This window comes from Staurois parvus, unplaced genomic scaffold (genome assembly GCF_062004578.1).
Source record: "Staurois parvus isolate SC_StPar_1 unplaced genomic scaffold, SC_StPar_1.0 ptg000177l, whole genome shotgun sequence".
In the NCBI taxonomy this organism is placed as follows: Eukaryota; Metazoa; Chordata; class Amphibia; order Anura; family Ranidae; genus Staurois; species Staurois parvus.
Genome location: NW_028317973.1, coordinates 5,651,456 through 5,669,663, shown reverse-complemented (window position 1 = coordinate 5,669,663; position 18,208 = coordinate 5,651,456).

The following is an 18,208-nucleotide window of genomic DNA, read 5'->3' as shown; positions in this document are numbered from 1 at the left end:
GCGGACTACTTTTCATTTTCTGGTATACCGTTTGATCCTTTTTTGTAAATTGATACCATATTTGCTCTACACAAATCAGTTGGTGCCATTCCAGTGAATTAGGAATAGCAACTTGGCTATAACCGAGCAAAGTTCCCTAAGGTCTCACAAGTGTATGCCATTTCGACCTGGTTGTTTGTTCGCATTAAATTTCTCTATCCTTTTATTCCTGAGTTTCAGTCCACTACAGAGGTACCTTCAGTGGAACATCATTAATACTACTGTCTTTATCATGTGTTAAAACTGAAGAGACAAATGATTGAATACATCTGCCTTTTCTCTCTCAGTTGTGACCAGTTTCCCATGTACATCTGTTCTTCCATAACCTATTTACTATTGATATATTTGAAAACAAACTGAAGATTTGTTCTATTTTACACAGGAATGTTTTTTTTTTCTATTCAACTTTAGTCAACCTGATTGCTCCCTTGCAATTTTTGTTGCATTTCTTGTAAATCTAAAATGTTGTGGGTGTCCCTTCTAATTGTTTTTTTTTTTACCAAAAAAAACGTTTATTGAGAAAGTGCATAAGAATACAAAAGAAAAACAAATGATGGTCATATACAACATTTGGCAATGCATGTTGGGAGAAAGTAGGAATATTCTTACAAAGAACCACATATGGAGCATGGATGTGCCAGTCTGTAATACTCAGGCAGTCTAGTAGTGCGCATGGGAATGTTATCACATCGGACCTTCTTAGTATGTAATTCTCATTATAGCGCCGCAGAAAGAGGCAGGGTAGATGCAGCACAACCGTTGAGGATGAAGCTAGTGTTTTACTGGAGTGATGGTGCCTGTAAGTACGCTTAGATTGTCGTGAGGGTCGCTAATGTAAGCAAGTTAAGTATGACAATGGCATGCCTAATGTTCTCTAAAGAGGAACCCAGTGGTTAACTGGGCGTGTAACAAGAAGGAAAGAAGAAAGAAAAGGAGAACAAGAAAAGAGAGAAAAAAAAAACGGGGGGGGGGGTGAAGGGGGGGGGAGCTGGGTTTGTATTGTCGTCAACACCAAGGGTCTTTTATGGGTGGATTTGAGCAAAAGTCTATTAACCGGAACCGGTAGGTGGGGATAGAGCCCTGAAGGTGGGGAAGTCGCCTACCGTATGATCTAAAGTGTGGAGTAACATACAATGGAGGTTAGTAATCAATCAGGCGTGTTGGTTGGATGGTTCATAAAGGACCGGTACGTAGAAGTGGTTTTAAAGTAATTCCAGCAGGCCCAAGCATGGGAGAATTTAGAGGGGGAATCGAGTGCGGTCGCAATCAGTTCTTCCATTTCCGCAATTTTACCCACACGGATCAGCCAATCGCGTATGGAGGGAGGGCGGGTGGAGCCCCAAAGAGTGGGAAGACAGAGTCTGGCTGCGTTGACCATATGCATGGCTAAAGATTTGAGGTATTGTCCCCTGGGCAGAGAGGAGTGATGGAGAAGAAACTGCTCTGGAGAGAAAGCTAGGGACAAGGTGGTCACAGACACTACAAGCCGGTGGACCTCCTGCCAAAATGGTTGGATACTGGGACAAGACCACCAAATGTGAAGAAAGGACCCATCCGAGGTTCCACATCTCCAACAGCTGTTGGGGACGGAAGGATTGAAACGAGAGATTCTCGACGGAGTTCGGTACCATCTCGAAGCAATTTTATATCCATTTTCCTGAGTCGAGACATTGAGGGAGCATTTATGAGTATGCATAAATATTAGGTCCCAATCGGAGTCCACTAAGCTGTTTCCCAAGTCTCTGTTCCAAGCACGGCAGGAGGGTAAAGAATTATAATCCCTACTCTCAACAAGGAGAGGGTAAATCTCCGAGATCAAATGTTTGCGCGGTTCAGCTCTAGAGCATAGGGATTCAAAAGGAGTGAGGGGACGAGTCCAGTTTTGGAACAGTTTGTGTGAGAGCAGGAAGTGTCTTATCTGCAGAAAGGCCCAGAAAGGAAAATCTCGACTATCTAAGCTGTGAAGCAGTTCGCGGAACGATATTACTTTTCCATCGCGGATAAAGTGTTTAACCAAGATCTGGTCATGTGGCCAATGCTCAGATAAGAATGACTTGTGCATGCCTGGGGGGAAGTCAGGATTGAGACGAATGGAGGTTAAGGAGTTCGGTGACTCAGAAATAGATACCGTTTTACAGTTCAGGCGGAGAATATTTAAGCTGGGCCCCACTAAAGGGTGGGTGAGGAGCTCTTGAGGTGTATGCTTTGGCAGTAACCATGGAATCGATGTCAGGGGTGAGGGTGAGAAGGCATTTTCTAGGCAGACCCAGTCTTTAGAGGTAGAATGAACATGCCAGTCCACTATGCGTGTAAGGTGGCATGCCCAGTAGTACCGTTGAAGGTCAGGGAGCCCAATTCCACCTCTAAGTTTGGGGAGAGTCAGTTGAGAAAAAGCAATACGTGGACGCTTATGGTTCCATAGGAATTGTGAGCAGAATTTTTTACAAGATGTAAAAAAAGCAGCAGGTATGTGGATTGGCAGCGTTTGAAAAAGATAGAGAAGGCGTGGGAGTATGTTCATTTTGATTATTGCTGCCCTTCCAAACCAAGAGAAACAAGGACGATGCCATTTGTGGAGGTCCTCTTGAAGAGAACGTAGAGCGGGAAGGAAGTTTTTTGCATAGAGGTCATTGAGGTTGCGGGTAAGTTGTACGCCGAGATATGAAAGGGAATCCTTTTCCCAAGGAAACGGGAAATGAGATTCACAGAAAGAGACGAATTCTGGAGGCAGGGATATGTTAAGGGTGAAAGATTTGGAGAAGTTGATTTTAAAGTTTGACAAGAATCGAAAGAGGGCAAATTCTTTTAACAGATTAGGCAAAGTGGTGTGTGGATCAGCAAGGAAGAGAAGGATGTCGTCTGCGTAAGCAGCGAGCTTGTATTCCTTGTCCAATACCCTGATCCCTTTGATGTCAGAATTCGAGCAGATTTTGCGCAATAGGGGCTCGAGGGATAGGACAAACAAGAGTGGGGAAAGGGGGCAACCCTGACGTGTTCCGTTTCCTAAGTAAAACGAGTTGGACAGATGTCCATTGACCCGGACTCGAGCGGTGGGGCCTGTGTACAGGGTCATGATGAAGTTGAGCATCTTCTCACCCAAACCCAGTGACATCAGAGACGCTTGCAGATAGTCCCATGCAATTCTATCAAAGGCCTTCTCTGCATCCAGGGAAAGGAAAAAACCAGAAGTGTTAGATTTGCGCAACCAATGGTGAAGGTTAAGGGCCTTAATGGTATTGTCCCTTGCTTCCCTTCCCGGTATGAATCCAACCTGATCTAAATTGATCAAGGTGGGAAGCAGGGGGAGAAGTCTATTAGCCAAGATCTTTGCAAATAACTTAATGTCCACATTCAACAGGGAGATGGGTCTGTAGTTGGATACCTGCGTGTTATCTTTATCACCCTTGGGGATAACCATTATGTGGGCCTCCAAAAGACGATGTTGAGGTAGGGGGGATTTGGAGAAGATATCCAAGAAGGATTTATAATCGGCTGCGGAGAAGCCGTCGGGACCCGGACTCTTACCAGGTTTTGTCTGTTTAAAAGCACACTGCAGCTCATTCAGGGTCAGATCCGCTTCCAGAGAGTTGGCCAAGTCTTCCGAGAGAGCCGACGGACCGTGGAGCTGGAGAAATTCAGAAATCAAAGAGGCCCTGGATTCGTCAGTGTGCGGCGTTGGGCGTTCAGGAGGAAGGTTATATAAGGATCTATAAAAATGTTCAAAATGGGCAGCAATATCAGGATTAGATGTAGCCATGGTGCCATCGGGACCTCTAATTTTATGTACCGTCATACTGGATCGTTTTTCGCGGAGAGCTCTAGCAAGGAACTTTCCGCTCTTGTTAGCAAATTCATAGTATAGTTTTTGAGAGAGAATGAACCATTTCTTAACCACCTTCCCCAATTCTATAAGAAGCTGTGAACGTGTACACGTAAGTTCGGATAGGGTCGACGCAGCCAGAGACCGCTTATGTGCTCTCTCTAATGAATGGATCTTATCTGTGAGGCGTCTCAAACGCTCTTGTCTATCTTTTTTACGCTTCGATGCAGCTGCTATGAGGACGCCCCGAATGACACACTTATGAGCCTCCCACTGCGTGAGTGGGGAGGTATCAGTAGAGATGAGCGAATCGAACTAGGCAAAGTGGAATTCGTTTCGAATATTAGGAAAATTTCGATTCGCGCCGAATCCGAAAATAAGCAGACTTCGGATAATGCAAGGCGCGCTGACCCATAATGCATTCATTCATGACATGTGATCGCATTAGCCAATCAGCAGCCAGCCAGCCAGCACTGTGTAATGGTCGAGCTATAAATGGCAGCCATTTGAGAATTCTCCATTTGCCTCCAGTCATTCAACAGAGGCAGACCTGGCTGTATTTAGGGAGAGAGTTAGGGACACAGAAACGTTACTTAGGGACACAGAAACGTTAGTTAGGGACACAAACGTTACTTAGGGCCACAGAAACGTTACTTAGGGCCACAGAAACGTTACTTAGGGCCACAGAATCGTTACTTAGGGCCACAGAATCGTTACTTAGGGCCACAGAAACGTTACTTAGGGCCACAGAAACGTTACTTAGGGCCACAGAAACGTTACTTAGGGCCACAGAAACGTTACTTAGGGCCACAGAAACGTTACTTAGGGCCAGACACAGAATTGTTACTGAGGGACACAGAATTGTTACTGAGGGCCACAGAAACGTTACTGAGGGCCACAGAAACGTTACTGAGGGCCACAGAAACGTTACTGAGGGCCACAGAAACGTTACTTAGGGCCACAGAAACGTTACTTAGGGCTACAGAATTGTTACTTAGGGACAGACACAGAATTGTTACTGAGGGACACAGATTTGTTACTGAGGGCCACAGAACCGTCACTTAGGGCCACGGAAACGTTACTTAGGGCTACAGAATTGTTACTTAGGGACAGACACAGAATTGTTACTCAGGGACACAGAATTGTTACTCAGGGACAGACACAGAATTGTTACTCAGGGACACAGAATCGTTTAATTAAAGAGTATGTCAGACAACATGCAGAGGAGTGGCAGAGGAGGCAATGTTTTAGGAGCGAGCAGACATGGCAGCAGAGGAAGGGGTCGAGGCAGCACTAGTCGCAGCCAGAGGCCAGTGCTCCCGGTGTCATCCAGCGGTTGTGTCTCCACCGACAACCCTGCCGTCATCGATTGGTTGGCTCGGTCGTCTTCCTCTTCCCAGGTCACCTCTGACACCTACAGCCAACGGTCGGTGGGTACGTCAGACACAACCGTTAGTTGGCATGGCCCGGGAGCAAGCCCACTGAAATCACGTGTCCTCTACCTGCCCCTGTCCTTTGGTGTTCCCTCACCAAGCGAAGTATCGCATGCTGTGGGCTCAGCCCCACTGTACAGTGAGGAAGAGCTAACAGAGGGCGGTCAGGAATGGGGGGAGACATCCGCCTCTTCAGCAGCCAGGCGAAGAAGTACTGGCGAGGAGAGTGGCTCGGTAGCCGGTCTAGAGACAGGTCTGTCTCCTGACCCACATGCAGCCGAGGGGGCTAGTAGTGAGGCGGAGATCCTAATTGATGATGATGATGATGAGGCTGATCGCACTTGGCAGCCTCGTCGTCATCAGGCTATTGCTTCCGCATCATCAGGAGAAGAGGGTGGCAGCTTGGCAGCGAGCAAAACAGTCGGTGGGTTGCCCAGGAGGCAGCAGGGTCGCAGCAGTGTCAGTGGAGGCAAACGGCCACGGAGTACAGCACCAGCTCCACTGCAGCCTACCACCACGGCCAGTAGTGGTGCCGGTGTGCACGGAGGAAGCAGCAGTCAGCCAGTGAGGAGTATCGGGGGCAAAGTTTCCTACTCGGCTGTGTGGCAATTTTTTGTCAAGCGTGGCCAGGGGGCCCATGTTGGGACTACAGCGTTGCGTCAGCATATGCAGCGTCGCCATTTGGTGGCCTGGGAAAACCGTGATAAAGATATGGCGGTTCTGCCTGCACCAGCCCCCGCTCCATCACCCGCTCCGTTACTTGCTCCGTCACCCGATGTCAATCGCCCTCTATCAGCCAGTCAAGGCTCCAACACCTCTGCTGAGGGGAGTTGTCACTCGTTGGCATCTTCTGCTCGTTCTGATGCTCCTTCTCCTGCTACTCCTCTTCACGGATTCCGTCAGCAGTCTTTCTTGGAATCCGTTTCCAAGAGACAACAGTTTGCGAGCACGCACCCGACGGTGCAGAAGCTGAACGTCCTCCTGTCCAAGTTGCTGGTGCTGCAGTCCCTCCCTTTCCAAGTGGTGGACTCAGCACCTTTCCGAGAAATGATGGCTTGTGCCGCTCCGCGGTGGAGAGTGCCAAGCCGTCATTTCTTCACCAAAAAGGCAGTGCCAGCCCTGCATTCACATGTAGAAGAGATGGTGGGCCAGTCTTTGAGCATGTCGGTCTCTGCCAAAGTGCACGGCAGCGCCGACGTGTGGAGCTGTAACTACGGTCAGGGACAGTACATGTAATTTACGGCCCACTGGGTGAACGTGGTGCCGTCACAGCCTCACCAGCAACTTGGACAGGTCACGCCACTTTTGCCTACACGTTTGCACGTCCTTGGTCCGGCAAAGATGTCCGCCTCTACCACCTCTTCTTCCGCCGTGTCCTCAGCCGCCACCCCCGTGCCAAGTCCCATTACCCGACCGGCATATCACATGTGCAGGGCGCAACGGTGTCACGCTGTGCTGCACCTGGTATGCCTTGGCGAACGTAGTCACACAGTGGAGGAACTTCTCAGTGTAATGAACAGAGAAATCGACAGATGGCTGTCTCCGCGCAAACTGTAAATCGGAACCATGTTGACCGACAACGGAAAGAACATGGTGTCTGCTCTGCGTCAAGGAAGGTTGTGCCATGCGCCATGCATGGCTCTCGTGTTCAATCTGGTTGTCAAGCGGTTCCTAAAATCCACCATCCCACTGCAAGACATCCTTAAAATGTCACGTAAACTTTGCATGCATTTCAGCCATTCCTACACCGCAAAGCACACCCTCCTTGAGCTGCAGCGGCAGAACGGAATTCCACAGCATCGCCTGATCTGCGACGTTGCAACAAGGTGGAATTCAACCCTACACATGTTAGACCGCCTTTACGAACAGCGAAAGGCCATCACCGATTTCCTGATGTTACAAGCGGATAAAGGTACTCCCCTGTGTAACTTCGATGTCGGCCATTGGCAGCTCATGCGTGACACCTGCCGCTTGCTCAGGCCCTTTGAGGAGGCCACGCTATTCGTGAGTCGGCAGGACTATGGGATGAACGACGTCATTCCTCTGTTGCACGTCCTGGAACAAATGCTGTTAACAATGGCTGGTCAGGGTGCGGTAGACGTGGCGCACAGATCTCAACGCCACATGACCCCTGTGGGGGCAGGACAGGAAGAAGAGGAGGAGGTAGAGGAGGACATTTGTGCTCAGGAATTATTGAGTGAAATGGGTGGTTTTTCCACTCAGCGGACAGGAGTGGAGGAGCAGGAGCATGTGGTAGAGGAGGAGGAGGAGGAGACAGAAGACCCAGACGCACCGTGGCAGTATGCTGTGGAGATGGAGGCAGGGAGTCCCTCGCATTCCTTGGCACAAATGGCCCATAGCATGCTCAGTTGCTTGCGTAGCGACAGCCGAATAATAACCATCAGACAGAGGGATGACTTTTGGCTGTCCACCTTGTTGGACCCTCGCTACCGTTCAAAAATGGTGGCCTTTTTCACACCTGCTGAGAGGGAGGCCAAAATAACGTACTATAAAAACCACCTATGTAGTCAGTTGGTCTCTGCCTTTGTGCGCCAACGTCCATCCTCAGATACTGTGGGCCCTGTGCGCTCGCGTTCCGCTGCCATGGCAGCAGGGGATGGGTGGGGTGGTAGGAGCAGTGGCAGCTCCACCAGCAGCGGCTGCCTCAGTCTGCAGTCGATGATGAGTAGCTTTCTTCACCAGCGCAGTGAGGAAACTACTAACCAGCCGCAGCAGCAGCAGCAGCATCAGGTGGACCTGGAGCAGGACCTCAAACAACAGGCTTGGGCCTACTTGGACAGCACCCTGCCAACCGAGGTAGACAATCCCCTTGACTACTGGGCAACGAAACTTGACCTTTGGCCCCAACTAGCTGAATTTGCCCTTGAAAGGCTGTCATGCCCGGCCAGTAGCGTGGCATCGGAGCGCGTGTTTAGTGCGGCAGGAGGTATTGTAACTCCGCGGAGGACACGACTGTCCACCCAAAGTGTGGAGAGACTCACGTTTGTGAAAATGAATCAGGCGTGGATTAGTCTGGATTTCAAACCACCAGTTCCTGACACAACTGACTAAATCCGCCATGAATCATGCCCCAAACATGTGCCACTTTCAGGTCTCCTCACACTGCTGGTGTGTTCCATTTTTTGTCCTAGGGTGCTGGCAGATTACGGGCCTCCCATAGCTGCTGCCAGGCCCCTAATCTGCCATGGGCCCCTATACCGCCTCCTCATGCTGCTGCCAGGTCCAGAGTCTCTCATGGGTCCCTGTACGGCCTCCCATTGCTGCTGTCTCCATCGCCACACTCTGCCATGTGCCACTTTCAGGTCTCCTCACACACTGCTGGTGTGTTACATTTTTTGTCATAGGGTGCTGGCAGATTACGGGCCTCCCATAGCTGCTGCCAGGCCCCTAATCTGCCATGGGCCCCTATACCGCCTCCTCATGCTGCTGCCAGGTCCACAGTCTCTCATGGGTCCCTGTACGGCCTCCCATTGCTGCTGTCTCCATCGCCACACTCTGCCATGTGCCACTTTCAGGTCTCCTCACACACTTCTGGTGTGTTCCATTTTTTGTCATAGGGTGCTGGCAGATTACGGGCCTCCCATTGCTGCTGCCAGGCCCCTAATCTGCCATGGGCCCCTGTACCGCCTCCTCATGCTGCTGCCAGGTCCACAGTGTCTCATGGGTCCCTGTACGGCCTCCCATTGCTGCTGTCTCCATCGCCACACTCTGCCATGTGCCACTTTCAGGTCTCCTCACACACTGCTGGTGTGTTCCATTTTTTGTCATAGGGTGCTGGCAGATTACGGGCCTCCCATAGCTGCTGCCAGGCCCCTAATCTGCCATGGGCCCCAGTACCGCCTCCTCATGCTGCTGCCAGGTCCACAGTGTCTCATGCCATGTGCCACTTTCAGGTCTCCTCACACTGCTGGTGTGTTCCATTTTTTGTCATAGGGTGCTGGCAGATTACGGGCCTCCCATTGCTGCTGCCAGGCCCCTAATCTGCCATGGGCCCCTGTACCGCCTCCTCATGCTGCTGCCAGGTCCAGAGTCTCTCATGGGTCCCTGTACGGCCTCCCATTGCTGCTGTCTCCATCGCCACACTCTGCCATGTGCCACTTTCTGGTCTCCTCACACTGCTGGTGTGTTACATTTTTTGTCATAGGGTGCTGGCAGATTACGGGCCTCCCATTGCTGCTGCCAGGCCCGTAATCTGCCATGGGCCCCTGTACCGCCTCTTCATGCTGCTGCCAGGTCCAGAGTGTGTCATGGGTCCCTGTACGGCCTCCCATTGCTGCTGTCTCCATCGCCACACTCTGCCATGTGCCACTTTCAGGTCTCCTCACACTGCTGGTGTGTTCCATTTTTTGTCATAGGGTGCTGGCAGATTACGGGCCTCCCATAGCTGCTGCCAGGCCCCTAATCTGCCATGGGCCCCTGTACCGCCTCCTCATGCTGCTGCCAGGTCCACAGTGTCTCATGGGTCCCTGTACGGCCTCCCATTGCTGCTGTCTCCATCGCCACACTCTGCCATGTGCCACTTTCAGGTCTCCTCACACTGCTGGTGTGTTCCATTTTTTGTCATAGGGTGCTGGCAGATTACGGGCCTCCCATAGCTGCTGCCAGGCCCCTAATCTGCCATGGGCCCCTGTACCGCCTCCTCATGCTGCTGCCAGGTCCACAGTGTCTCATGCCATGTGCCACTTTCAGGTCTCCTCACACTGCTGGTGTGTTCCATTTTTTGTCATAGGGTGCTGGCAGATTACGGGCCTCCCATAGCTGCTGCCAGGCCCCTAATCTGCCATGGGCCCCTGTACCGCCTCCTCATGCTGCTGCCAGGTCCACAGTGTCTCATGGGTCCCTGTACGGCCTCCCATTGCTGCTGTCTCCATCGCCACACTCTGCCATGTGCCACTTTCAGGTCTCCTCACACACTGCTGGTGTGTTCCATTTTTTGTCATAGGGTGCTGGCAGATTACGGGCCTCCCATTGCTGCTGCCAGGCCCGTAATCTGCCATGGGCCCCCGTACCGTCTCCTCATGCTGCTGCCAGGCCCGTAATCTGTCATGGGCCCCTTTTGTCGCTTGTTGGCATATTCCGCTCGTTCAGATGCTCCTTCTCCTGCTACTCCTCTTCACGGATTCCGTCAGCAGTCTTTCTTGGAATCCATTTCCAAGAGACAACAGTTTGCGAGCACGCACCCGACGGTGCAGAAGCTGAACGTCCTCCTGTCCAAGTTGCTGCTGCCAGGCTCGTAATCTGTCATGCGCCCCTGTACCGCCTCCTCATGCTGCTGCCAGGTCCAGAGTGTGTCATGGGCCCCCGTACCGACTCCTCATGCTGCTGCCAGGCCCGTAATCTGTCATGGGCCCCTGTACCGCCTCCTCATGCTGCTGCCAGGTCCAGAGTGTGTCATGGGTCCCTGTACGGCCTCCCATTGCTGCTGCCAGGCCCGTAATCTGCCATGGGCCCCCGTACCAACTCCTCATGCTGCTGCCAGGCCCGTAATCTGTCATGGGCCCCTGTACCGCCTCCTCATGCTGCTGCCAGGTCCAGAGTGTGTCATGGGTCCCTGTACGGCCTCCCATTGCTGCTGTCTCCATCGCCACACTCTGCCATGTGCCACTTTCAGGTCTCCTCACACTGCTGGTGGGTTCCATTTTTGTCATAGGGTGCTGTATGGCCTCCCATTGCTGCTGCCTCCACCGCCACACTGTGGCTCCACACTCTGGTTTTGGCCCCGTGACTGCCCAAATGAGTGACGTGTGCGGTGATTCTAAGATCGACGGCACTCATCTGCATGTCATACTGACTGTCAGTATTATTTCTCTTCCCCAGCAGACTCCAAGGGCATTTAAATTAAAGGTACAGTGTTCTGCACTAATATAAAGGCTCTCTGAAGCCTAGAAACACCCTTTTATAAGTTAAATTCGCAGCGAATATATTCGACTCGAATCGAAATTTTTTCACGAATTCGCCGAATCAGTCAAATCGAATTTTTGAATAATTCGCTCATCTCTAGGTATCAGGGGAGCAATTGAAGGAAAAGTATTCAACCAGATTGGTGCGAATCTCTTGTTCGATTGCAGAGTCTGCGAGAAGGGAGGCGTCTAGGCGCCAATATTTCGAGCGTGTGTAGGTATCTGGGAACCGTGAAGTCATGGTGATGGGATGGTGATCGGAAAGAACCATCGGTTCTATAGAAGCGGCGTGGAGTAGCGGGAGATCTGATTGCGACAGAAAAGGATAGTCTATCCTGGAGTACTTATTATGCGGTGCGGAATAAAATGTGTAATCTTTCACCGTGGGGTAGAGAGTTCTCCAGGAATCGTGCAGTTGTAAGTGTTGTAATTGTATGTTTATTTGTTTGAGGGCCTTAAACGGTAAAAAGGAGCTTCCGGAGGAGGAGTCTAGCAGAGGATATAGTGGGACATTCAAATCGCCCCCTAAGATCAGAACACCTGAATGGAAAGCAGCTAGGGTGGTAGTTATTGAGCGTGTGAAAGAGACCTACTTGGTATTAGGGGCGTATACATTAGCAAATGTGACGGGTCTATTGGCGAATGAACCCTTTATGAATAAGTACCTGCCTTCAGGATCAGCAAGGGAGTCTGACATAGTAAAGGGAAGATGTCTAGCGAGTAAAATAGCTACCCCTTTCGACTTGGCCAGAGGGTTAGTGGCATGGTGGACTATGGGAAAGGGGAAATTAAAAAGCTTGGGAATAGAATCCTGACGAAAGTGCGTCTCTTGAAGGAAGACAACATTTGCATTTTGTTTATGTAGATAGGAGAGCAACATGGAGCGCTTTTCGGGTGTGTTCAGACCCTTGGTGTTGAGTGAGAGGATTTTCAGGGACCTTGGTCTCGAAACTGAGGTGGGGGACAGCATGTTTACCAATCAGTATTGCGAGTGTCCAAAGATGCAGCGCCCCGGGGGGGTGAAGGGAAAAAGAGAGAAAAAAAAAAGGGGGGGGGGGGCCGAAAAGATAGTAAGAGTAAACGGCTAGAGGAAGAGACCTGCTATTCCACGTGAGAGAGGAAAAAACACCTGAAAGGAAATAGAAAGAAAGAAAGAGAAAAGAGGAGGAGAGGAGCACGTATAAGAGAAGGAGACTAACAGTATGAGGCAAGGAAAGAGAAATAAAATTTAAAAAAAAAAAAGGGGAGAATCGAGATAGGGAAGATAGCCGTAAAAATATTCAGTAATAGCTCGCAGAGCCTACTGTGTTGGGAACGAGGTAGACGACGAAACGAGAGTAGAACCACCGCCGGTCGGAAACCACCATGAGATGTGTAAAAATTTGTTTAAAGGAGTGGGATTTGAAGAGGGAGGAGTCTACAAAGACCCATATTTCAGAATAAGCCTGGGGTATGATATGCAGCGCAGGGTCCCAGCCCTCGCTGTAGAGTAGCAGGGCACATGTCAGGGTTTAGAGGCCATAACCACTTGTGAGCCAACAGGTAATTTTGAGACATTTGGCAGGCAATTAAGGGGGAAAAGGCAATATTCGGAATTGTAGGAGGCCAAATGAGTAATACAAGCATCCCCTTACATGAAACATAGTATCAACAGGTCAACATATGCAATAACAGTTAAAGCAATGCAAAAACAGAAAAAACAGTGTTGAGTCCCAAGCATCGCGCAAAAACGTCTGGGCTACTCCAGGGTCAACGCCAATCATGTCCCATAGAGTAGAAAGGCTAAGTATCAAAAATCAAAGCAAGGAGAAACCATCTACAGCCCCTACGGTGACAACAAGAACGAACATCACCTCTCACGCACTAGGGAGATCGGGGAAGTCACAGGGGTATGGGGGAAGCAAGTCCCGTGGAAGCATTGACAGTGCAGGCAACCCCTGAATCGTATTCTCATCCGGATCAAGAGACGGGGACCGGCCAGTAAGCAGAGGCACGTCCAGATGGGACAGCTTAGTAGGAGGCGAGGAGAGGTGATGTTCGCTCGCTAAGCCAAAAAAACCCCCCCCCCCCCCCCCATCTGTGGCATCCCCCTATAAGTCCCAGCTTCCTCCCCGTAACCAGCCCCCCCTCCCTCCCAAGCCCCCAACACACCCCCAATTGTATCATATACTGTACAAAGTCTGTTAGGGTCTTCTTTGAGGACACCGATTAAGCAGAGTGTGTCGGGACGGGCAGCAGAGAAGCAGAGGTCATCTGGATACTTCCACGGAGAAATAGGTCTTCTTCCAGTATAGCAAGAGGAGGCTCTGGGGGAACAAAAAGGGCAGGGACAAAGGAAGACAGACGACTCAGGGGTCCACATTAGGTTGGAGTACGTGTGGGTCTAGCTCATAGGGCAAGTCAGCGCGAGGTCTGTTGACTGAAACCGGGATGCTGAATGTCGAAAGAGAAGAGAGATCTGAAGAACAAGTCATCTGTCCAGGAGGAGGAGCCATTCGTATTATGTATAGATCTCTTCTGACCATGGCGTAGAGAGGATCAATAGGGGGCTCACAGAAGTCCACCATTCGTTAGTTGCGGAGCAGACCTCTGGGGCATTGAGGTCCCTTTGGGAGGTCAGATATTGAAATGAAAGTAATGAAGGTCCACTGATCATTGCGTGAGAGATCGAAGAATCGCCGGGACTCGTGAAAAAATGGTATAGAAACATGAGGATAACAGTAAAACTGCAGGCACCTGTTAGAAAATGCGCTTGAGTGGCAGGAGTAGATGAGGATTAGGTAGGATTAAGTCTCGTGCCGTCACTTTCTATGCGCAGGCGAAGCCGTAGGGCTACGGGCAGCAGCAGTGCCCCCTGTGGGGTGTCTTGGAGGAGTCGACGGGACTGTCCGACATCTACGATGGGAATGGCCTTGCCAATCCATTGCGTTTTCTGCAGATCCTGCGTCCAGGGCCGGCTGCAGTCCCAAGAGTCCGCACCAATCTGGCAGGGCTATCGGTGGGATGTTCAAGGAGGAACAGAAAGACGGTAGATCTTCGGGGTTTCTCAAGGTAAAGGTGTGACCACCAGCCTGTACTGAAAGGCAAAAGGGAAATCTCCACCTATAGGACAGATTTCGGGAGCGAAGCGTGTCTAGTAATGGACGCAGGCCTCGCCTTTGGCGTAAGGTCATGCTGGATAGGTCCTGGTACAATTGAATTCCGCCCCTTTGTACATTAGCTGTCTTCTGTCCCTAGCACATCTGAGGACATCCTCCTTGAGCGGGAAGCTGACAATGCAGCATACCACATCCCTGGGTGGGTCTGCGTCACCCCCCCTAGGCCGGATGGCCCTATGTACACGCTCGATGTCAATTGGAGTTGCTGGCGGGCGGCCTAAGAGGTCATTAAAGATGGTAGTTACTGCCTTAGGAGTGTCAGTGGCTTCCACGGATTCCGGCATGCCACGGATTCTGATATTGTGTCTACGGCCACGGTTGTCTAGATCCTCGATATGCTTGTAAAAATCCCGGATAGTCGAGGTGTGCGACTCTGACTGTCGCTGTAAATATACTATGGCGGTCTTATTTTGCCTAGCGGCCATCTCTACTTGATTCATTCTGGACCCCATAGCGCGGATATCCTCACGCAGGTCGTTAAGGGCAGTGGTCAGTGTAGTAGTTAGTGTGACCTTAATGTCAGCAGCCACCGCTTGTAAGTCCCTTAATGAGAGGGACTGTGTGGCAGAGGAGATATCATGATGTGGCACTGTGTCCTGGCCAGCGTGTGTCTCAGTGCAGTGAGAGCAGCCTGTGTCCTCGGCTGCAGAGGGAGGGGGAGAGGGGGACGGAGAGAGAGAGGGAGAAGGCTGCGGCCCTGCTCTCTGCTGGTGGGAGCTGAACAGCTCCTTTATGTGCCTCCCAGTGGTGCTAGGGCCCCTCGGGGACCGGGACCGAGCGCCGGAGGACACCCTGTCGGGTTTCCCCATAACGAAGGGGCACTGTCTCACCCGACTCCTCTGTGCGGTGTGGTGGATCGATCCGGCCGGCGGGAGCTCCGGATTCAAGCGGCCATGTTCGTCGGCGGCTAGCCACGCCCCCCGTCCCTTCTAATTGTACCTTTTTTTTTTTTTTTTTTTTTTTTTTTTTTTTTTTTTTTTTTTTACTCATGTATGTGTTTTACATTAGAATCTACCAACATAGGTTTTAATTTTGCTCTTTCACACATCAGTAAGAAAACTTCCTCTGCAGTAGAAGCATCCTACAGATAACACAATGATAGCACAGCAGTAGATTGATGGGTCATCATTATGCTTTCTCCTCCTGTCTGCATGTCACTGGCTGCACATGTTCACTGCTGTAGAGCCTGAATGGCACTTAGAGCTGCCTCTTCCCCTTCCAGAGTTTAACTTTACAGCAGATAACAGGAGGCTAATATAAACCCAAATTAATTTTCTTACACCGGTTGTACATTTGAACCTCCCTACTATGTAAGTACCCCCATACAATCGCTATAGTTGCTAGTTTCCTTAATTTATGTTAATAAAAATGTTGATTTGGTCCCTGAAATCTTTATTATTTTGAATAAAAAAATGAATGGTGAGGAAGTTGTAGGCTTTAATCATTGAAGTACAGAAGATGTGGATTTGATCAATGGAGCTTGGAAGATTAGGTTTGTGCCTCTTTTAAGCACCATGATTACAAGTTACATTGGCCTTCAAAAATTGAACTCCCTTTCCTTTGCTACATTGATAGTGCATCAGAAGTCCTATCATGTACACATTATATGGCCTCTGATAAGATAACTAAGTCACTTCTAAGTGTCCAAACAAATAATGTAGAGCAGCACTGCTCCAGGTTGGCCCACTTTTGTCAGCCACAAATCCACAGATGAGTGCAGGTCCAGCTCATGACTACTTAAATATTGGGATTCAGGTCATAGCTCAATGTGTATGCTGTTATGAACTGAACCTGCTTCCAATTAAGTGTATCTAACATAACATTTATCCAAAAATTTAGGCTGTTACCAGAGCAGGAATAGAGGAGTAATCTTCCAATGGAAACACTTTTTGCAGTGATAACGTCTGAAAGAGAATCTCTCACTCTCTCTCTTTTAAATTCCTGTTGTGTTCTTGAGACAGAAATTGAAGAGACATTTTCCCAGGGGGGAAACAGATGGCAAAAAAACTAACTGGTTTTTGCTCTCCCCTGTTCTATCTAAAACAGAAAAATGATTTTGGCTTTAGATGCACAATAGGATCAAATTAAAGTAGAGCGAATGGGGTAAAATGTAGGAGATTCAAGGAACATGGGTCAAATTGTACTTGCAACCCCTGTGATCGTTGTTTCAATTGAACTGACCCATTTCAGCCATTGTAAACCATTAATCTACAATAAACTTTCTTTTTTTTTTATGGTTTTCATTATTTCCAGTGTCTTTCTATTTTATGGAAAACTATGCATAAAAAAAATCTGATGGCATTTCCACAAATCATTTGTATTTAATGGGTCTATTTCCAAGAAAAAATGTTTCAAAAAAGTATTTTTCATAAAATGTGTATTCAGTAGTAACACTAAATTGGAATAGAAATGTCAGCACAATATTGTAAAGGCAATGAAAATCTACATTTTAATAAGGAAGTCAAAAAAATCCATTAACCCAGAGCAAACATCTAGTCCTGTAAACATCTTGTTTGGCCAAGAGAGTCAAAGAAAATTTAATGTTATGCTTTACTTGAATAATTTTATGTCTTTGTTTTAACACAGCAATATAGCATTTCTTCCAGACATAAATGGCATTACATTTGTAGTAATGAAATAATGTACTGTAAATGGAATTGATAAAGACAGTAGATAACATATTGGTCACTTGAAGGACTCTTCTATCTTTTCACTTGACTGCTTTTATCACATGGTCCTGAAAAGGTTGAACACTGAAATGTATATTAATAAATGCGTTATTTATAGATTTCACACATGCAGACAGTCTGTGCTAATAAAAAAGCTGTGCTTTAATCCAGAATTTTTTCACTTGATATTGTATTGTTCAAAAAGTCTATTCTCTTAAAATATATATTATGAATGTGAAAAAATTCCTTATTTAACTATGTGTGATTCTTTTACATTTTCTTGAATTATTTTTGTGGCTACAGGATCTATCAATTGACATATTAATGGAATTTGTGTGTAGAAACTTAATTGCTTGGAAGATATGCAGACAATTGTCTTACACATGTTTGATAAAACATTTTTCATTACACAGTAACATAGTATGCAGGAAAATAGATTAGTGGTTGCCAGTCTGATAAGACCTACAGTATGTTTATGAGAATTGAGAGCATAACCTAAAATTATTAGGATTTGAAGCCATGAAAGATGTTTTGTACTTTAAGTATAAATCCATGTTTAGTTTTGAATAAAGTAGGAAATACATCAAATACAGTAATTGCTGTTGTGTTGAATCCCTGCATATCCACCTCACCTTAAATGAACCTGTCCCCCAATACAGCATAATCCCAGATGTGCATCCTCCTTGTCATTGCACAGCCTCTTAGCAGAAACCTTTCCACTAAACCCCCCTGTGAATGTTACAATCACTGTTCAGTCCTATGGAGAGCTTGTTGTCTCATAGGCTGCTTCGTAGTTCCAAGGAGGGTGTAGAATATAAAATTGCTTACATGATTGAGGGCTATATATAGAACATCTTCAGTGGTGCATTAACTTGGCCCTCAAACATTCATGTAAGCAATTTATACCTTTTGAATATTTTAATGGTCTATTGAGTTTATAACACAGACTAAGGGTTTTATGGGATTCTAGCGCCAATGCATTTTTATTGTGATCCTTATTGGCAAACATTGTGTGCAATTTAAGGCTATTTGTTTCTATGATCACACTTCATGTCAATGTCATAACCAGTCGTGTACAATTTGGGCCATCATCCACACCCCCCTGTTGGAGGATCCTGCCAAACATCATATGATTTCACCATTTAGCTTTATAAAGACTGTTTGTGTA